This window comes from Dasypus novemcinctus, chromosome 2 (assembly GCF_030445035.2).
Source record: "Dasypus novemcinctus isolate mDasNov1 chromosome 2, mDasNov1.1.hap2, whole genome shotgun sequence".
In the NCBI taxonomy this organism is placed as follows: Eukaryota; Metazoa; Chordata; class Mammalia; order Cingulata; family Dasypodidae; genus Dasypus; species Dasypus novemcinctus.
Genome location: NC_080674.1, coordinates 199518784 through 199541534, shown reverse-complemented (window position 1 = coordinate 199541534; position 22751 = coordinate 199518784). Strand labels below are relative to the sequence as shown.

General features: G+C 40.1%; 2 pseudogenes; both read right to left on the bottom strand.

Annotated features, from left to right (window-relative positions):
* Positions 1–22751, bottom strand: part of LOC139440133 (cyclin-dependent kinase 8-like) — an 84996-nt pseudogene that overhangs the window by 47233 nt on the left and 15012 nt on the right.
* Positions 6103–22751, bottom strand: part of LOC101442807 (AP-3 complex subunit mu-1 pseudogene) — a 29421-nt pseudogene continuing 12772 nt past the window's right edge.

Genomic DNA, 22751 nt, shown 5'->3' with positions numbered 1-22751 from the left:
TCTTGCCTCCATGGTTTCAGATGAGAAACCAGCACTTAATCTTATGGAGCTTCCCTTGTATGTGATGGTTTTCTTTTCTCTTGCTGCTTTTAGAATTTTCTCTTTGTCTTGAGCATTGGATAATTTGACAAGTATATGTCTTGGGGTGGGCCTGTTGGGGTTTATGACCAGTGGGGTGCGCTGTGCTTCTTGGATATGTACATCTGTCTCTTTCAGTAGATTTGGGAAGTTTTCAGCCATTATTTCCTGCAACACTCCTTCTGACCCCTTTCCCTTCTCTTCTCCTTCTGGAATGCCTATAATACGTATGTTTGAGTGTTTTGCATTATCATTCAGGTCCCTAAGTCCTAAATGGATTTTTTCTATCTTTTTATTGACCGATTTTACTATCTGTTTGATTTCTGATGTACTGTTTTCCTCATCACTAATTCTCTGCTCTGCCTCTTCTAGTCTGCTGATATTTGCTGCAAGTGTATTTTTGATTTCTTGAACTGTGGTGTTCATTCCCATCATATCTGTTATCTTTTTGCGTATGTCTGCAATTTCCCCTCCAAGTGTTGTCTTCATGTTGTTAACCTCTTCGTTTACTTTATTAAATTTGTCAGTGATAAATGTTCTGAGATCTTTCATTTCTTGTGCAAAGTTCTGCTCCCCCTCCTGATTTTTAGTTTGTTCATTGAATTCAGCCATGTTTTCCTGATTACTGGTTTGGTTTGTAGATTTTTGTTGCTGTCTGGTCATCATTTTATCTTGATGGGTTTAATCAGTTCCTTAGCTTCTTTTTCTAGTCTTGGAGATTAATTAGCTGTTGTTTTTGCGTAAGTGTTATATCTTCTCTTTATCACTTTGTTCTTCTTATTCTAATTTCTTATTGCTGGTTGAGTTCACTTTAAAGGAAAGTATTAGGGCTGGGGAAAGGCAATTGTGTAAGCAAGGAAAAAGTGTAAAGTAGTATTGGTGATATATGTTAACAGAGCAACAATATGAGATCTGGGAGGATGGATGTTAGATTCATGTAAGTTGTATAGAGTTATAGCAGTAGATAGAGTACCTATAATGAGGTAGTCGACTGAATATAGGAGGAATATGGTATGAATTAAAAAGCTATTGTTTTTGTGAGAGAGGGAAAGAGAAAAGAAAGGTAATAGTTTCAAGAGTGGATACCAGAGAGAAAACAAAACGAAGGTATTAGAAATTAAGAGTTAGACACTTTGTGGATCAAAGAAAGGGAGGTGGAATATAGGAGAGACCATAGATGCTAGAGGATATCAAGATGTAGGGGAAAGGGGATAGTGTAGGTAGCCAAAATCTATTCACACACGTGGTCCCTAGGGGAGCAGCGACAGTCTCCCAGGTACAGTGGTGGGGACCGGGAGGGAGTGAGGGTTCAACAGTGAGCCCCTGATACTAATGACTATGCTTGTGAGCTGATAAACCCAAAATAATAACAAGGCCTAGAGCAACTTTGTGCCTGGGAATTTCCTTCTGTCAGCCTTCATGTTACTCAAATGTGGCCAGTCTCAAAGCCAAACTCAGCATGTAAATGCAATGCCTTCCCCCCAGCGTGGGACATGACACCCGGGGATGAGCCTCCCTGGCAACGAGGGACCACTATCAACTACCAACTGATGATGCAACTGGAAAATGACCTTATATGGAAGGTTCAATGCGGATCAGCAGAATATCCATGTCTACATAAAATACCATGACTTTAAAATGCTGTTTGACCTAAAGTAAGGGGGAAATGGAAAGGAGAAATGAGTTTATATGGCTACGAGTTTCTAAAAAAGAGTCTGGAGGCTGGCAGAAGGTTTGCCCTCATGCACAACTGAGCAGAGTCAGAGAGACAGATAAAGCAGATACAACCCCCAGATATTGGTTCCTTTGAGGGCTAAAGAGACCCATGGGAGTTATGGTCATGGCCGATGGGGTTAACTACCAGGGCAGATGGCCCCTCTTTGGAAATGGTGTTTATGTGTGATGAATCTGGACTCAGATGGGATCTCCCTTCATAAGACTTTCATGCTAATGTGCTGGAGGTGCAGTTAATGTTGGGGTTTAAGATATATTTAGGGGATTTGAATCTCTGGACTGACAATGTGATAGCCAGATCCTGAGCCTCAACAGACTCCAGCACCTACAATCTGATTTATTGGACTTACCACACTCAGCTAAGATGGAGGTGAAGAAGGACAACCACCACACCATGGAGCCTAGAGTGATTACAACTGAAAATGGGAGGATTGCATCCAGCATCCAGGTGGAATCTGAGCCTCCTCTTGACATAAAGGTGCAATGGACACAACCAATCCAGTGTCCACATAGAAGAGGTGGCATTGGATTGGGAAAAGTGGACATAATGGACAAAGGGTATGGGGAAAGGCAGGAAGAGATGAGAGGTGGAGGCGTCTTCGGGACATGGAGCTGCCCTGGATGGTGCTTCAGAGGTAATCACCTGACATTGTAAATCCCCACAGTGCCTACATGATGGAATAGAGGAGAGTATGGGCCATGATGTGAACCAATGTATATGAGGTGCAGAGGTGCCCAAAGATGTACTTACCAAATCCAATGGATGTGTCATGATGATGGGAACGAGTGTTGTTGGGGGGGGGGAGAGGGGGGGTGGGGGGGTGGGGTTGAATGGGACCTCACATATATATTTTTAATGTAATATTATTACAAAGTCAATAAAAAATTAAAAAATTAAAAAAAAAAATAAAAATAAAAAATAAAAAAATAATTCTATTTTTGAACAATAGTTACGTTTGTTACAATTGATGAAAGATTATCAAAGTAATAATATTAACTATTACCCATAGTTTAGGTGTATTTCTCTCAAATATACCCATTATTAATGCCAAAAAAAAAAAATCTATTCACACAGAAATGAGGCAGTGGAGGATGAGGAAACTCAGCAAATGTGAGGTGTTCTCTGCAGCACCTATTGTATAGTTAAAATAAAATAGAATAAGAAGAAAATGAGGGACAAGAGAGAGAGAAAGAAAAAAAAAGGAGAAGAAAGGAAGAAAGAAAAAGGGAGAGGGTAAAAGGCAGGGAACAGGTAGGGAAAAGAAAAAAAGATATACACCTCCTACTACAGCCACAATAACAACAACAACAAAAAAAAAAACCCTAAATAACTGAAAAAAAAAAAAGACTTTGGGGGATACGCTGGGAGAAAAGACTAGGGGATAATGCAATGTTAGCAATCAGGACATTAAAAAAATAAATAAAATAGAATAAAAATAAAAACAAAACAAAACAAAAAAGAAAAAACACAAGAGTTGAGGGCTAGGACATTCAAGGACCTCAGATGGACCTCAGGGCGTGATGGATTCAGGGATGGAAAGTCTGAGATATTGAAGACTCAAGAGGTGTGAGTCTCTGGGGTGTGGGCCACCAGGGTTTAGGGGACTCAGACCTGGCAACCTCAAGTCTGGTTAACAGGGAGCCTGGGAGCACCGCAGTGCATCACAGCCTTCAGGGATCCCCGCAGCTGGGTGCCAGCCCTATGGATGAGGTCACATCTGCATGTGTATCCTGTGTGTCTGTACCCCACAATGCACTCAGTCACTGAGGTCTATTCTGTGGATGTATCACCAATTCGACTTCAGGACCCCTCCCACCCTGTGATCCCCCGGAACGGCCACCTGGAGGCGCCTCTACACTGCAGCCAATTTAATGACGCAGATCAATAGCCAGGCCTGGGGGTAGGGCTCCAGCCGGAAATGCTAATAACAGAGTCCAAACCCGAAATTCCCACACTTTGCGAAGTATTCCCCTAATCAGCTTCCAAACATCTCCCACTCTGCCAGACCCTGGCAGCGTCTCTTTATTGCTATCACTTTAAGTCCACTGTAGATCAGCAGCCGGGTTTGGGGGGTGGGCGGGGCTCTAGGTGGAAGCGCTATTGTTTGTGTCCACAATCAAAAATCCCCCCCGCTTTGCAATAAAACTCCCATTTGTCTCCCCAAATCGGTCTGCAAGCGCCTCCTGTCCTATTAACCCCCCAATAGGCCGCTCAGGGCTTATGAATTCCCCAGTACTGCAGAGCCTCCAAGAAAAGAAAAGAAAAAAGGAAAACGCCACAGCGGTCCCCAATGCCACGGCTCCACCCACCCTAGGAGGCAGCGTTCCGCGCACAGCCTGGAGGTCCGTGTAAAGAGTCTTAATTATATTTTATAGACGTATTTTCTCTGTTACCTTCCCACCAAATCGATGTCCAGACAACTCCTGTCCTGCAAAAATCCTAAAACAGCCTGGTCCCAAAGAACCTCCAATGCTACCCAGCAGCTTCTTTGCAGAAGATATTATCAGGTAAGCTCACTCAGCCACCATCTTGCCCCCTTCTCCTCCTTGCTAGCTATCATGGAAATACAAATCAAAACAACAATGAAATATCATCTAACTCTGTATAGAATGGCCATTATTTTTTTTAAAAAGACAACAATAAATGCTGGAGAGGATGTGGAGAAATAGGAACACTTCTTCACTGTTGGTGGGATAGCTAGAGTGCCCTTCTGTGAGCTACAGTGGAAGTACATCACTATTGCAGGTTGGTGAGAATGTGGAAAGCAAGAGAAAATGACAATTTCTGCAACCTATAGACTGTGGTTAACAGCAATCCTGTAATATTCTTGCATCAATGCCAAAGGTTTATTGTGTTGATCATGCCGGTGTACATAAAATTGTACCAAATGCACACTATGGACCATGGTTGGTGTTAATAGTCTAATTATATTATCTCATAACCTGTAACACATGTTCCATCATGGTGTGGTGTGTTGGTGAAGGGGTGTTCTATGGGAATTCTACACATGTGCATAATTGTTTTCTAAGTTCACAACTTCTGTAACAAAAAAATATTTTTAATATATAAAGTAGGTTGGGGGAAAATATACCAAACAAGACAGGGACTATAGCTAGTGGTAGCAATTTGATGATGCTCTTGCAGTTTGCAACAAATGTTTCAAAACAATGCAAGTTGTTGGTAGAAGGGTGGTGTATGAGACCCCTATATGATGTTATGCATGTTTATTTTGTAAGTTCACAATTTTTACTATACACACTGTTTGTGTATGTTCATGTATGAATGATATACTTCAATAAAAATATATATTTTTAAACAGAAGGCTGACAATAGTGAGGCAGGCACATATTCCTTCTTTTGCTGAAGTGGAATGTGAAGCATTTCAGTTTATTAGTGTGAGTGGTATGGATAAGCTCTACAAAACATGAAGATGGCAAAGGTTTCAGCTTAAGTTTCTCTTTTACTACTTAATTTACTTAATACCTCAAACTCTTGTGCTTGCCATTTTTAAAAGCAATTGTATTCCCTTTTTATTACCTTAAAACATTCATCCCTTTGAAAGAAATGATTTTTACTATGTTATCTAACAGCTGAACCAGTGGCACAAAATTGAGATGGTATTTAGTGTAGCAAGGTCCTCATGAAACAAAACACAAGCCTTATGTAAAAATCTTTACAAAAATACAATATCAAGTATAGTGAGAATGGAGCATGGAGCAGCAGTGCACCCTGGAAGAGTCATGGTGATTTGCTTTTGTTACAGTTCTTGCTTAATGGTACAAGTGAAAACACACTTAAGGTGAAAACTTTAAGAAACAGTTTTCTATAAACGCCTTGGCATGAGGGACTTCTGCTGGGACAGATTCTGATTTGGGATAGGTAAGTCCAGAAGATATGATATTTGTTGCACCTGACACGTCATGTCAGAGGTTAAGACATCTGCTGACTGATACCAGTTCACTACTTTTTAGGAGAGAGGTTATCATTGTAGCCTTCTGCCTTGACTGTTATACTGTGCAGTCCATCTAGTATCCACCTGTAAAGGTAATCACCTCCAAAATTTTCTTAGTGAAAATATATAAAGCAAGATAATCCAAAAGAAAAGTGTCCTTAGCTGGGAGCTCCTGAAGCACCCTACACTGATAACTAAGCTGCTTTGTGAGGGTGTATAGGTAGGCAAATGCTTTACCTAGAATATGAATTCCCACACACTTGGTACCCAATAGTAATACATTAGAAAGTAATGATACTTAGAAAGCCAACTGCTCTTTAGGAAGTTTGGCTTTTTTTCATGTTCTCACTTGAAATTTTCCAACTTCTGTAAGTTATGTGACTCCTTTAAATGGCTTATATTTTCCTCATAAATGTCCAAGTGGTTTACTTTCAAGTCTGAAATATCAAGCTTCTGGGTCTTGAAATGTATATTGAGGCTTGTATTGTCCTCTGGCTTGGGTGCTCCAGACTATAAATTGGCCAGTCCTTTAAGACTTGGGAGCTTCTTGGAATAATTTTTCTCACATCCCATCATCATATCTTGGTGACTAGATCAATGTATAGCTACCTTGTGATGATGTCAGCACAACTTTTTGGTATGTGAACTGTCACTGTGAGTCCTTCAATAGTTTCCTCAAATTCTGCTCTTGTCCAATGGTCATATCAAATATGCCACAAGAACTTTTCTATTTATAGCTGATGCTATATTTTATGTACACTGGGAACTGCCACTAGATATTTAAAGCTGACATGATATGATACAAGTCAGAAATTTCCATCTGGAGGAATAAAAGACAAAATTCTTTCAGATTTCCAAACAACACTACTTGATATATTAGGTCAGAGTTGACATCATCCAGAAAACTTGGGATCATGGGAGAAGGAAAGGTCAGCCATTCCAGACAGTTTAATGCAAGCATTAATGGCCCTCTGGATATTTTTCATGAAAACTGTATCTTTAGCTTTTCATAATCTTATTCAGGTAATGTTGAACTACATCCAATAAGACATAGGATACTTGGAATAGAACAGTTTCATTTAATCTACATTTTGCTATTATAGTCATGTATGTTACATTAATAGTACATTATAAATCCAACAATACAGTGTAATACATTTTGTTTTAAACAGTTATATGTATTTTAAAGAAATTAAGACTATATACAGGAGGTGGGGCAAGATGGCATCTGAGTGAGTGCACCTCACAATCTCTCCTGCAAAGAAGCAGCTGTGTAGGGTTGGATCTTGCCAGAGCAGGCTGTTTTGGGGGCTTGCAAAGCAGGAGGTGTATGGACGTCAATTTGGAGAGATTGTGACAGAAGCAGTGCTTCCTAAAGGTAGAATTGTGGGTTACTAGCACAGAGGTCGGAAGTTGTGGGGAGGCAGGACCTTTCCCCCTAGGGCTAGCAGCGGCAGTGTTCCCTGAAAACTGTCGGTTATGTGGTGGCATTCTCAAGCCCCATGATTCCCAGATGTGTGGTCCCCAGGTCCATGTCCCCTAAGCCCCCATAGCCCACAATCCACAGACCTATATACCCTGAGTCTGCAATATCCTGGACTTCCCTTTCTGGAATCCAGTGCTCCCAGAGGTTCAGGATTACCCTAGCCCTCCAGTTTTGGACTGACTCCATGAGTAGGAGGGATTTGGTGGGAGGGCCAGAGGGGCCAAATGAGTGTGGGTTCAATTTTCTGGTTCCCCCCCCCTTTTTTTTTCTTTTTTCTTTTGTGTGTGTGTGTGCTAGGAGGAGCATACCAGCTGGCTTGGGGAGGGCCTGGGAAGAAAGGAGTGGCGAATCTGCTGAGAAAGCCCAATTTACTTAAATACCCTGAGATAGGAAACTTGGTCTGGGAGAAGGTGGAGTCAGAAAAACAACTAGCCCTCCTGTAACACACCTAAGAGAGAAGGACTGTAAGAGGTGCTTTCCAAGCTCCCAATAGCATACTTGGGGTTTCTGGTGAGGTGTGGATGCTCTCTCTCTTGAAATTAAGAATCATTTTATTCTGTGCTGACCTGGTTCAACAAGGACCACTTGAATCACCTATGAGACCACTCAGGTAGCTTTTCTGCTGCCCTGGGAGAGAGGGAAGTGAGGAGGAGAAAAAGGGGTAATGTCAGAATCCTAAGATTTTAGGGGAATAATGCTTATGCACACCTCAGCAGGTTTTCAGAGATAGCCAAAGTAGATAGAAGCCCAGATACTGGTTCTCCTGAGGGCTACAGAGACCCATAGGTTCTATGTCATGGCAGATGGCTCTGGAGTTCAGTGCCATGTCAGTTGGCCCTACTTTGGAGTTTGTGTTCCTGAGTGTGATGGATTTGGACTCAGATATGATCTTTCTACACATACCTCTTCTGTTACTTTTACCAGACCTGTGATTGGTGCTGGAGTTGGTGTATACTCACGAGACCTGAATTTCTGGACTGTCCATGTGATGGCCAGGCCCTGAGCCTCAGCAGACTTGTAACTCCTACACTCTGGTTTATTGGACTTACCCCACCCAGCTAACATGGAGGTGAAGAAGGTCAACCACCACACCAGGGAGCCAAGAGTGCCTATAACTGCAAGCAGGAGAATTGCATCCATCATCCATATGGAATCTAAACACCCTCTTGATATAGAGAGGGAGTGGATATAACCATCCCAGGTTCCACAGGATGAGGAATAGAGTATGGATTAGAGTGGACTTACTGATATTCTACTATTGTGATTAGTAATGGAAGAAATTGTAGCATTAATGTGGAGAAACTGGCCATGGTAGCTGCTAAGGGTAGGGAGAGGGAAGAAGTGATATGATGTGGGGGCATTTTCAGGACTTGGAATTGTCCTGGGTGGCACTGCAGGGACAGATGTTGGACATTGTATGTCCTGCCATGGTCCAATGGGTGGACTGGGGAAGAGTGTAAACTACAATGTAAACTATTATCTCTGTGGTGCAGCAGTGCTCCAAAATGTATTCACCAAATGCAATGAATATGCCAAGATAATGAAAGAGGCTGTTGATGTGAGAGGAGTGGAGTGAGGGGGATGGGGGGTATATGGGGACCTCATTTTTTTTTAATGTGAATTTTTTTTAAATAAGGAAGAAAAAAGAGTATGTATATATACATGTATGCATATATGTGTGTATACTTTCTGTTGCACATCTGAGTTAGGATCTGGTGTCATGTACCTTCACCCTGAAGGAGTTTCTTTAAAATTACTTATAATTTAGTACTGTTAGCAATGAATTCCTCCAGTTTTTGTTTGTGCTCTGTCGTGGTCCCTAGGGGAGCAGCGACAGTCTCCCAGGTACAGTGGTGGGGACCGGGAGGGAGTGAGGGTTCAACAGTGAGCCCCTGATACTAATGACTATGCTTGTGAGCTGATAAACCCAAAATAATAACAAGGCCTAGAGCAACTTTGTGCCTGGGAATTTCCTTCTGTCAGCCTTCATGTTACTCAAATGTGGCCAGTCTCGAAGCCAAACTCAGCATGTAAATGCAATGCCTTCCCCCCAGCGTGGGACATGACACCCGGGGATGAGCCTCCCTGGCAACGAGGGACCACTATCAACTACCAACTGATGATGCAACTGGAAAATGACCTTATACGGAAGGTTCAATGCGGATCAGCAGAATATCCATGTCTACATAAAATACCATGACTTTAAAATGCTGTTTGACCTAAAGTAAGGGGGAAATGGAAAGGAGAAATGAGTTTATATGGCTACGAGTTTCTAAAAAAGAGTCTGGAGGCTGGCAGAAGGTTTGCCCTCATGCACAACTGAGCAGAGTCAGAGAGACAGATAAAGCAGATACAACCCCCAGATATTGGTTCCTTTGAGGGCTAAAGAGACCCATGGGAGTTATGGTCATGGCCGATGGGGTTAACTACCAGGGCAGATGGCCCCTCTTTGGAAATGGTGTTTATGTGTGATGAATCTGGACTCAGATGGGATCTCCCTTCATAAGACTTTCATGCTAATGTGCTGGAGGTGCAGTTAATGTTGGGGTTTAAGATATATTTAGGGGATTTGAATCTCTGGACTGACAATGTGATAGCCAGATCCTGAGCCTCAACAGACTCCAGCACCTACAATCTGATTTATTGGACTTACCACACTCAGCTAAGATGGAGGTGAAGGACAACCACCACACCATGGAGCCTAGAGTGATTACAACTGAAAATGGGAGGATTGCATCCAGCATCCAGGTGGAATCTGAGCCTCCTCTTGACATAAAGGTGCAATGGACACAACCAATCCAGTGTCCACATAGAAGAGGTGGCATTGGATTGGGAAAAGTGGACATAATGGACAAAGGGTATGGGGAAAGGCAGGAAGAGATGAGAGGTGGAGGCGTCTTCGGGACATGGAGCTGCCCTGGATGGTGCTTCAGAGGTAATCACCGGACATTGTAAATCCTCACAGGGCCTACATGATGGAATAGAGGAGAGTATGGGCCATGATGTGAACCAATGTATATGAGGTGCAGAGGTGCCCAAAGATGTACTTACCAAATCCAATGGATGTGTCATGATGATGGGAACGAGTGTTGTTGGGGGTGGGGGGAGAGGGGGGGTGGGGGGGTGGGGTTGAATGGGACCTCACATATATATTTTTAATGTAATATTATTACAAAGTCAATAAAAAATAAAAAAATTAAAAAATAAAATAAAATAAAATAAAATAAATAAAGAGCCTTTATCTTGTGTTTTCCTCTTCTTTGCTTATTATGGAATTTACATAAAATAAAATTAGAGGTATAGTTTGATGCATATCAGTAATTGTTTACAATCATGTAACCGTTGCCACAACCAAGATGTATAAAACTTCCTTTACCCTATAAGTGTCCTCATACCCCTTAGGCAGCACTGATCTTTTTGTCACTGTAATTTTGAAATTTCACACATTTCATACCATACAGTGATATTGTATGCAATCTTTGGGTTTGATTTCTTTTGTTTAACTTAACATTTGTTGTGATTCTTCCATGTTGTATGTATTAATAGTTCATTCATTTTTGTTGCTGAGTAATGCTGAAATCCTTGTTTATCCATTGTTTTATCCATTCACCAGTTGCTAACTATTGGGTTATTTATTCTTTGGTTCTGTATAAATGAAGCTACTATGTACATTTGGATACAAGTCTTTGTGTACACTTATGTTTTCATTTATTTTTGGTACATATCTACTCATGGGATTGCTGGGTCATATGTTAAGTGAATGCTTAACCATATAAGAAACAGCCAAAATACATTACAATTGGATATAACATTTTTGTGTTTCCACATGCAATGTATGAGATTTCCACCTGCTTCCTATCTTTGCCAACATTTCATCTTTTTAACTTTAACTATTCTTGCTGATGTGTGTTGGTATCTCATTGTGGTTTTAATTGGCATTTCTTTGATGTACTTACTAGTGAATTGCATTCCTTCTTTTGTGAGATGTTTTTCAAATCCTTTGTTAATGTGGATGGGTTGTTTCTCTTCAAATTAAGTTGTAAGGTTCTTATGTATTCTAGATATTATCCCTTTGTCAGGTATGTTTTTAAAAAGTTATATGTCTGTTTGTACTTTGAATTTTTTCCCTTAACTAAGCTTTTCAAATAGTAAGTTTTTAATCTTGAGTAAATCCATTTTGATCATTTTCTTGTTTTTTAGTTTGTTTTTTTGTTTTACATTTTTGTTGTTTAAGAAATTTTCCCAGAGGAGGTGGGGCAAGATGGCGTCTGAGTGAGTGCGCCTTACGGTCTTTCCTGTGAAGAGGCGGCCAAGTGGGGTTGGAGTCTTGCCGGAGTAGGCTTTCTTGGGGCTAGCAGGGCAGAGGGTGTGTGGACATCACTTTGGAGAGACAGTGACAGAGGTAGTGCTTGCTAAAGATAGAATTGCAGCTTACAAGTTCAGAGGTTGGAAGCTGTGGACTGGAGGGACCCTTCCCCCTGGGGCTGGCAGCCAAGGTGTTTTCTGAGAACTGTCAGTGTTCCTGGGCCTCATGGTCCCCGGGTGCATGGTCCCCAGGTCAGTGTCCCCTGAGCCCCCATAGCCTGTGTTCCACAAACCTACATGCTTTAGGTCTGCAGAGTTCCAGACTTCTCTTTCCCAAGTCCAATGCTCCCAGAGTTCTGGGATTGCGTTAGCCCTCTGGTTATGGACTGACTCCGTGGGTGGGAGGGATTCAGTGGGGGGTGCAGTAAGGGGGCCTGGCTAGTGTGGGTTTGATTTTCTGGTGTTTCCCCCCTTTTTTCTTTTCTTTTTTTCTTTTCTTGTGCTTGGAGGAGCATACTGGCTGGCTCGGGGAGAGTCTGGGAGAGAGGAGGAGTGAATCTGCTGAGAAAGCCTGACTCATCTAAATATCCTGGGATAGGAAACTTGGCCTGGGAGAAGGTGGAGTCAGAAAATCAACTAGATCTCTCATAGCATGCCTAAAGGAGAGGGAAGGTAGGAGGTGCTTTCCAAGCCTCCAATAGCATACTTGGGGTTTCTGGTGAGGTGTGGGTGCTCTCTCTATCTGGAAATTAAGAATCATTGTTTTCTGTGAAGAGCTGATTCAACAAGAACCCACTCGAATCTCTTACCAGACCTCTCAGGCAGCTTTCCTGCTGCCTGGGAGAGAGGGAAATGAGGAAGGGAGAAAAGGGAGAATGTCAGATCCCTAAGCGTTTTATTTAACTACAAACAGGATTCCTTGCTTGAAACTTTCCCTAGTATTTGGTTGGTTTTTTTTCTTGTTTTTCCTTCCTCTATATCCCCCCAAGGTCCTTTTTTCTTTCTTTCTCTTTTTCTTTTTCCTGCTTACTTCCCCACTCCCTTTTGTCCCTTTTCTTTTCTCTTTTTCTTTCTCTGCTTTCTTATTCTTCTTACATTAGGTGCTGCAGGCAGAGCATCACATTTGCTGTATTTCCTCATTCTCCATGTACTCTTTTCTGTGTGTATTGATTTTGGTGACCAACACTATTCCCTTTCCTCTACATCTTTCTACCCTCCATCATTGATTGTTTCTCTTACATTACACCTCTCTGTTAGCCCCCCTATTTTTTTTACTTTTTATTACTAATACTTTTGTTCTGTTTTCTGCCTTATATTCACTCTTTATATAATTGTCCTCTTTTCTCTTTCCCTCTCTGCTGAACACACAGGTCTTTTAATTTGCACTGTATTCCTCCCCATATTCAGATTTTTATGCACTCTACTTTTCTTACTGTTATAACTCTACATACCTTACATGAGTCTAATATCCATTCTCCTATATCTCACGTGGTTCTTCTGTTAATATTTACTATCAATACTACTATTATTCATTTTCTTTTCTTACTCCTTTTGTTTTCTCTGGCACTAATATTTTCCTTTGAGTGAACTTAGCCAACAACAAGGAAAGAGAATAAGAAGAACAAAGTGACAAAGAGAAGACTTAACACACACAAACAAACAACAACTAATTAAACTCCAAACTAGACAAAGAAGCTAAGCAACTGACTAAACCTGTCAAGGTAAAATGATGACCAGACAGCAACAAAAAATACAAACCAAACCAATAATGAGGAAAACATGCCCCAATCCAATGAACAAACTAAAAACCATGAAAAGAAGCAGAACATTGAAAAAGTAATTAAAGATCTCAAAGTATATATTAGGGGCCAATTTGATGAGGTGAAGGAAGAGATTAAGAATATGAAGAAAACAATTGGAGAGAATACAGAAGAAATTGCAACCATACACAAAAATATAAGATATGATGGTGATGAACAGCACAATTTAAGACATCAAAAATACGTTCTCAGCAAATAATAGCAGACTCAAAGAGGCAGAGGAGAGTTTAAGTGATGTGGAAGACATTACATCTGAAATCAAACAGATAGTAGAACTGGTCAATAAAGAGATAGACATTGTGCATGACAATGCAAAATGCACAAACATACATATTATAGGCATCCCAAAAGGAGAAGAGAAGGGAAAGGGGACAGAAGGGGTGTTGGAGGAAATAATGGCTGAAAATTTCCAAAACCTATTGAGGGAAATGGATGTACAATCCAGGAAACACAACACACCCCAAACAGCATAAATCCCAACAGGCCTACCCCAAGACATATACTTGTCAAGCTATCCAATGCTCAAGACAAAGAGAAAATACTAAAAGCAGCAAGAGAAAAGAAAACCATCACATACAAAGGAGGCTCCATAAGATTAAGTGCTGATTTCTCATCTGAAACCACATAGGCAAGAAGACAGTGGTATGACATAGTCAAGATACTAAAGAAAAAAATTTCCAATCGAGAATACTCTATCTAGCAAAGTTAGCATTCAAAAATGATGGAGAGTTCAAAATAGTCACAGATAAACAGAAACTAAGAGAGTATGCCAACAAGAATCCTGCCCTTCAAGAAATACTAAAGGGAGTTCTGCAGGAAGAAAGAAAAAAACAAAAGAGCCAGAGTTGGAGGAGAGTGTGAAAGCAACTAAAAAGACAAAAACAGAAAAAGAAAATCAAACAATATGACAAACACAAATCCAAAGAAAATATGGCTAATATAAGTAATTCCTGGAAAGTAATAACACTGAATATCAATGGATTGAACTCACCTGTCAATAGACTCAGACTGGAAGATTGGATAAGGGAATATGACCCATCTGTATGCTGTCTGCAAGAAACACCTCTTAGACTCAGAGATTCAAGGAGTTTGGAAGTGAATGTCTGGAAAACAATCTTACAAGCAAACAATAACCAAAAAAGGGCAGGAGTAGCTATATTAATATCAGACAAAGTAGACTTTAAAGGCAAAACAATTGTGAGAGAAAAAGATGGACTCTACATATTAGTGAAAGGAATAATCTTTCAAGAAGAAAGAACAATCATAAATATTTATGTTCCTAACAAGAGTGCCTCCAAATATGTGAGGCAAGCACTGGAAAAACTAAGTGAAGGAATAGATGCCTCCACAATTATACTGGGGGACTTTAATACACCACTATTAACTTTGGACAGAACATCTCAAAAGAGAATCAATAAAGAAACAAAGACTTTGAACAATATATTAGAGAAGCAGGACCTAATAGACATATTCAGAACATTACACCCAAATACAGGAGGATATACTTTCTTCTCAAGTGCACATGGATCATTCTCCAAGACAGGCCACATGCTAGGCCACAGAAAAAAGTCTCAATGAATTCAGAAAGAAAGAAATCATATGAAATAATTTCTCTGACCACAGTGGAATGAAGCTGGAAATCTGCAAGGGCCAGAGACTCAGATTTGGCACCAAGATTTGAAAGTTAAACAACACACTCTTAGAAAAACTTTGGGTCAAGGAGGAAATCTCAAAAGAAATCAATAACTACCTTGAAACTAATGAAAATGATAACACACCATATCCAAACTTATGGAATGCAGCAAAAGCAGTACTGAGAGGGAAATTTATAGCCATAAATTCACACATCAAAAAAGAATAAGAGCTAAAGTTGAATAACTAAATGCACTCTTGGAGGAATTACTTAAAAAACAACAAACTAACCCCAAAGGAAGAAGAAACAAAGAAATAACAAAGATCAGGAAAAACTAAATGAAATAGAAAATAAGAAAGCTCTTGAAAAAAATAAACAAAACCAAGAGCTAGTTCTTTGAGATCAATAAAATTGACAAACCCTTAGCTAGGTTAACAAAGAAAAAAGAGGGAAGATGCAAATACACAAAATAAGAAATGAGAAAGGAGATATCACCACTGATCCCACAGAAATAAAGACTATCATAAGAGGATACTTTGAAAAACTATATTCCAACAAAAACAACAATTTAGAGGAAATGGACAAATTCCTAGAAACACACAAGCAGCCTGTTGGAAACTGAAGCACAGTGGTCTCACAAGGAGAGACGTGCTGTTTCCATGGCTATGCTTGCAAACTAAGGAATGCGGTAATTAAGAGTTCTCAGCAAATAGGATGAAGCTGTTAAAGGCTGAAAGAAAGATGAGTACATACCTTTTATAGTAAATGGGACACTTAGATTTTGTACCTTGAGGTAAGATTTTTTTTAACTCCTTAGACTATGAGTAATGCTGATAGTTAACTGCATGTTGCTGCTTGATGTCACATAGGCTACGTGTTGCTGCTTGTTGTCACACAGACTGGGGTATATAGAGAACCCCTTATAAACAATAAAGTTGTCTGATGAGTCTACTCGCAGACACCCTGATTCCAGCTCTCTCGTTCTTTCTTTCTTTCTCTTTCTTTCACTCTCCTTTTTCTCTTTCTTTCATTCCCGATACCCTTCAGGTCCAAATCTGCAACCACAGCCTACATTGACAAAAGAAGAAATTGGTGATCTCAAAAAACCAATCACAAGTAAAGAGATAGAATCAGTCATTAAAAACCTCCCAACTAAAAAGAGCCCTGGACCAGACAGCTTCACAGGTGAATTCTACAAAACATTCTGGAAAGACCTAATACCAATCTTGCTTAAACTCTTCCAAAAAATTGAAACAGAAGGAACATTGCCTAACTCATTCTTTAATGCCAACATTACTCCAGTACCAAAGCCAAACAAAGACACCACAAAAAAGGAAAATTACAGACCAATCTCTCTAATGGCCTAGATGTGAAAATCCTCAACAAAATACTTGCTAATTGTATTCAACAACACATTAAACAAATTATGCACCATGACCAAGTAGGGTTCATTCCTGTTATGCAAGAATGGTTCAACATAAGAAAATCAATGTAATACACCACATAAATAGATTGAAGGGAAAAAAAATCACATGATCATATCTATAGATGCAGAAAAAGCATTTGACAAAATATACCACCCTTTCTTGATAAAAACACTGCAAAGATCAGAATAGAAGGAAACTTTCTGAAAATGATAAAGGGTATATATGAAAAACCCACAGCTAACATCATTTACAATGGTGAAATCCTAAAATCTTTCCCTCTAAGATCAGGAACAAGACAAGGATGCCCACTATCACCCCTCCTATTTAACATAGTCTTAGAAGTACTTGCTCGAGCACTGAGGCAAGAACCAGACATAAAAGGCATCCAAATTGGAAAGGAAGAAGTCAAAATTTCACTATTTGCAGATGATATGATCCTATACATAGAAAACCCTGAGAAGCCTAAAACAAAGCTTCTAGAACTTATAAATGAGTTCAGTAAAGTCACAGGTTACAAGATAAATGCACAAAAATCAGTAGCATTTCTGTACAACAATAATGAGCAATCTGAGGAGGAAATCAGGAATCAAATACCATTCACAACAGTAAATAAAAAAGCAAATACCTAGGAATAAATTTCACTAAAGATGTAAAAGACTTATGCACAGAAAACTACAAAACCCTCTTCAAGGAAATCAAAGAAGACCTAAATAAATAGAAGAATATTCCCTGTACATGGATAGGAAGACTACATATTATTAAGATGTCTATCCCACCAAACCTGATCTACAGATTCAATGTAATCCCAATAAAAATCAACACATCATTCTTTAATGAACTAGAGAAACTATGGAATTTATTTGGAAAGGGAAGAGGCCCTGAATAGCCAAAGACATATTGAAAAAGAAAAATGAAATTGGAGGAATCACATTACCTGACTTCAAAACATACTACAAAGCTACAGTAGTGAAAACAGCATGGTATTGGCACAAGGATAGACACATTGACCAGTGGAACCGAATTGAGAGTTCTGATATAGATCCTCATATATACAGCCATAAGGTATTTGACAAGGCCACCAAACCCTCTCAACTGGGAGAGAATGGCCTCTTCAACAAATGGTGCCTGGAGAACTGGATATCCATATGTAAAAGAATGAAAGAGGATTACCAACTCTCACCTTATGCAAAAATCAACTCAAGATGTATCAAAGACCTAAATATAAGGCCCAAGACCATAAATGGTGCCTGGAGAACTGGATATCCATATGTAAAAGAATAAAAGAGGATTACCAATTCTCACCTTACTCAAGATGGATCAAAGACCTAAATATAAAAGCCAAGACCATAAAGAACTAGGAGAGCAAAGTAGGGAAGCATCTACAGGACCTTGTAAAAGGAAACGGCTTCATGAACTTCACACCAAAAGCGCAAGCAGCAAAAGAACAAATAGATAAATGGGACTTCCTCAAAATTAAAGCCTTCTGTACCTCAAAGGAGTTTGTCAGGAAAGTGAAAAGAGAGCCTATACAATGGGAGAAAATATTTGGTAACCATATATCTGATAGGAGACTTATATCTTGCATATATAAAGAACTCCTATATATTGAAAATAAAAAGACAGCCCATTTAAAAAATGGCAAAAAGATTTGAACATACATTTCTCCAAAGATGATATACAAATGGCTAAAAAACACATGAAAAAATGCTCAAAATCCCTAGCTATTGGGGAAATGCAAACCAAAACAACAATGGCATACCATCTTACTCCCATAAGACTGGCGGCTATCAAAAAAATCAGAAGACTACAATTGTTGGAGAGGATGTGGAGGAATGGGAACACTCATCCACTGCTGGTGGGAATGCAGAAGGATCCAGCCATTCTGGGGGACAATTTGGCAGTTTTTCAAAAACTAGCTATAGATTTGCCATATGACCCAGCAGTTCCACTGCTGCGTATATACCCAGAAGATCTGAAAACAAGGACACAAACTGATATATGCACACAAATGTTCATAGCAGCATTATTCACTATTGTCAAAAGTTGGAATCAACCCAAATACCCAACAGTGGATGAATGGATAAATAAAATGTGATAAAAACATACCATAGAATAATACTAAGCTATAAGTAGAAATACAGTACAAACACATGTGATAACATGGATGGATCTTGAGGACTTTATGTTAAGTGAAGCAACCCAGGCATTGAAGGACAAATACTACATGACCTCTCTTATATGAAACAAGCAAACAGACCTGTCTCAGAGAGTTAGAGACTGGATAATAAACTTTAAGGTAGTTGGAGGGTAGAGGAAGGTTGTGAGCTGACAGCTACTTGGATGAAATCTGTGATAAGCTGGAGATAAGTATTGGTACAGGGAAACGATAAGATGGGAAATAGGGATAACTTTGGGTGGGGCTGCATGGGCTTTAGGGCACTAGGGATGGGAGGGTGGGTCAGATTGCCCAAGAAATTGGGGAGAGGGTGAGAGAAACATTTGGTCATGGGAGATTGTCAGCTATGTGGTTGAAATTGTCTTGCAGAGAAAATTCTTTAGAGAATGTAATATGGAAGGTTGCCTATTTGGGATGCTCAAGGGGGGGAATCTGACACAGGGCAAGCTTCAGGGGAGTGTGTGAGTGCTCATTTTGTCATAGTGGGTTATATCATTGGGTGGAGACCCATACAATGAGAGTGAAGGTATACCCACATCCTGTTCAGGACTGATGTTCTCAAACAGAGGGAATTCTATCTCTTGAGGAATTAGTGGCTCCCAATGGGTTAGGGCAGTCAAGTACATCAAGCCCTCAACATTTTTGCAAGTATCTCTGAATATGTCCCTCAAGTAATGAAGATTGATTGTCATGGTGGGCCCTGAGGGGAGGGGGAAAGAAGTGTTGAATACATGGAATCAGGGTAACTGTGGGGCAATGGAAGTGTTCCACAAGATCATGCCATGATGGATATAGGTCATGTTAAATTACACCAAAAATGTATAAAAGTCTAAAGGCTAAAATGTAAACCATAATGTAAAACATAAGATAACTAAAATTTTAGAAAATTGTATAGTCTAAAATATAAAACATAATGTAACCCCAAATGGAACCTTGTTTGAAAGCTGTTGTTTCAATATCTGTACATCAGCTGCAGCAAATATAATATGAACATGTAAAAAGATCATTGCTGGGGAAGAGACAAAGGGTTTGATGTTGGATATGTGGGAGTACCATATATTGTATATGTGAATTACTGTGACCTAAAACTTATGTCAAGAGAAACTTAATAATCAGGAGGAAAAAGAAAGAAAGAAAGGAGGTAGACACTGAGGAAGAAATGGAAGAAATTGCCTTGCCACTGTATTTACAGGGCAACACCTGTAGCAGTGATGAAAGGCAAATGTCAAAAACAAAGCTTTTTCATTTTTAAATTTCTTTGATACCCCAATTTATTTTTCCTTTATTTAATTTTTCTAAATTTCTATATATTCTATATCTAACCTTTAAAGCCATCACTATATTCCATTTTTCTATTAGTGAAACCTGGCAAGATATTGGGCTTCATTTTTGAAGAAGTTTTGGACTAAAGAGAGGTTCAACTATGGTGGGGAAAAGCACTTGTGTGGTGTGTCATTGGTGGGGGTCACACAGTTGAGAGGGAATTCTCCAGGGCATGTATACAGGGCACATAGAAAGGTTTGGATATTTTCATAGTGGTTTCAATTGGAAATGATAGATGAGAGAGTGCTGAAATCTTGACCAGGGGAGCTCTATCACATTCCCCAATGGAACAACAACAATCCCCCAAGTGCAATGGCAAAGACCAATAAAGATGGATAGTCCAGCAATGAGCCCTTGATACTGATGGCTCTGATTATGAGCCTGTGTGCCTGAAATATAAACTAGGCCTATAGCTCTGGGGTGCCTAAGAGTTACCTCCTGAGAGCTTCCATATCAAATGTGGTCACTCTCTAAGCCAAACTCAGCATATAGATGCATTGCCTTCCCCCCAGTGTGGGACATGACTCCTGGGGATGAGCCTCCCTGGCACTGAGGGATTACTACCAAGCACCAGCTGATAATCTAATTACAAAAAGACCATGAACAAAGAGGTCAACTCAGACAGGCAGAATATCTCAGCCTACATGTAATATCAGGTGTTAAAATCTGCTTTTTGACTTTGGATAAAAAGGGAGAAATGGAAAGGACTAGTGAGTTTATATGGCTAAGAGTCTACAAAAAAGAGTCAGGAGGTCATCAGGGGGTGATGCTTATGCATACCTCAGCAGGGTACCAGAGACAGCCAAGGTAGATGGAAAGCCAGGTGCTGGTTCTCCTGAGGGCTGCAGTGACCCACAGATTCTATGGTCAAGGCAGATGGCTCTGGAGTTCAAGGCCATGTCAATTGGCACTATGGAGTTTGTGTTCCTGAGTGTGATGGAGTTGGACTCAGATATAACCTTTCTGCACATGTCTCTTCTGTTACTTTTACCAGACCTGTGGTTGGTGTTTGGGTTGGTGTATACTCAGAAGACCTGAATCTCTGAACTGCCCATGTGATGACCAGGCCCTGGGCCTCAACAGACTTGCAGCTTCTACCCTCTAGTTTCTTGGAATTACCCTGGGCAGCTGACAGGGAGGTGAAGAGTGTCAACCACCACACCAGGGAGCCAAGAGTGCCTACAGCTGCAAGCAGAATTGTATCCATCATCCATGTAGAATCTAAAACCCCTCTTGATGTAGAGGGGGACTGAACATAGCCATCCCAGGTTCACAGGATGGAGGAATAGAGTATGGATTAGAGTGGACTTACTGATGTTCTGCTGGGGAACTATTGTGATTAGTAAAGGAAAAAATTGTAGTAGTGCTGTGGAGAGGGTGGCCATGGTGGCTGCTGATGGTCGGGAGAGGGAAGAAGATATATGGTGTGGGGGCATTTTCAGGAATTGGAGTTGTCCTAGGTGGTGCTGCAGGGATGGATGCTGGACGTTGTGTGTCCTGTCGTGGCCCACTGGGTGGACTGGGTTTGACTGTGGACTACAATGTGGACCACTGTCCATGTGCTGCAGTGGTTCTCCAGAATGTATTCGCCGGGTGCAGTGGATGTGCCACAATGATGGAAGAGTTTGTTGATGTGGGAGGGGTGGCTTAGGTGGGTTGGGGGATAATATGGGGACCTCATATTTTTTTAAAGTAACATTTAAAAGAAAATAAAGAAGAAATAATAAATTTAAAAAAATTTTCCCTAACCTAATGTCACAGAATTTTATTCTTTTTCTTCAATATGTTTAATATTTTTAGTTCTTACATTTAGGTTGATTTTGAGTTATACTTTGTACATTTTGTGAAATAGGGGTTGAGTTTCATTTTTTAAAATATGATAGCTAGATGTTCTTTTACATGTACTGAAAACCCTCTCTTTTCCCCACTGGATTATCTTGGCACTTTTCTTAAACCTGTTAATCATATAAATATGCTTCTATCTCTTGGCCTCTATTCTCTTCAAGTGATCTAGAAGTCCTTCCTTACATCAATACCATGCTGTATTGATTACTGTAGCTTCATGGTAAGTCCTGAAGGAAAATATTTTAGGTTCTCCATCTTTGTTCTAGTTTTTCAAAATTGTTTTAGTTATTCAAGTTCCTTTATATTTCCCTGTGAAGTTTTTAATCAACATACACATTTCTCTTTACGGAAACCTGAAATGGCATTACACTGAATCACTGACCAATTCAAGGAACATTGTAATCTTAATATTGAATTTTGCAAACCATAAGCATGGATGGGATAGCCTTCCATTTCTGTTATTTCCCCCTTTGCAATGTTTTGTAATTTTTTTAGTAAAGGACTTGCTCCTTTTTCATTGAATTTATCTCCAGATATTTGCTGGGGATATTATGGCTCTTGCTCAGTGGCCATCGCTCATTCCTTGCAACCCCTTGCCTCATCTTCTTTTATACAATGATGCTTCAGGTACTTTCCATTCCCCAACCTGAGAGAGATGTTAAGTCTAATGAAAAGGCCCAATCACACTTCAAACCAGAAAGCAGGAACAAGCAGCCTCAGATAGTAATCAAGGCAGGAATTCCCAGTGGCAGGGCCTCCTCTCTCCAGATTGTATAAATACAGACAGGCAGCATAGATTGTCTCTTTATTCTGATGCAAAGTGGGGCATGGAGAGCTGCTATCTACTGACCCTAACCTGAGCAGTTCTGGCCACCCCTGGACACTGACCACAATGGGATGTCTTCTCTTGCTCTTTCAGACTCTTTGTGCAGTGTTAAGTAGCAAGTTGACATTACTGAACATTTCTGCTG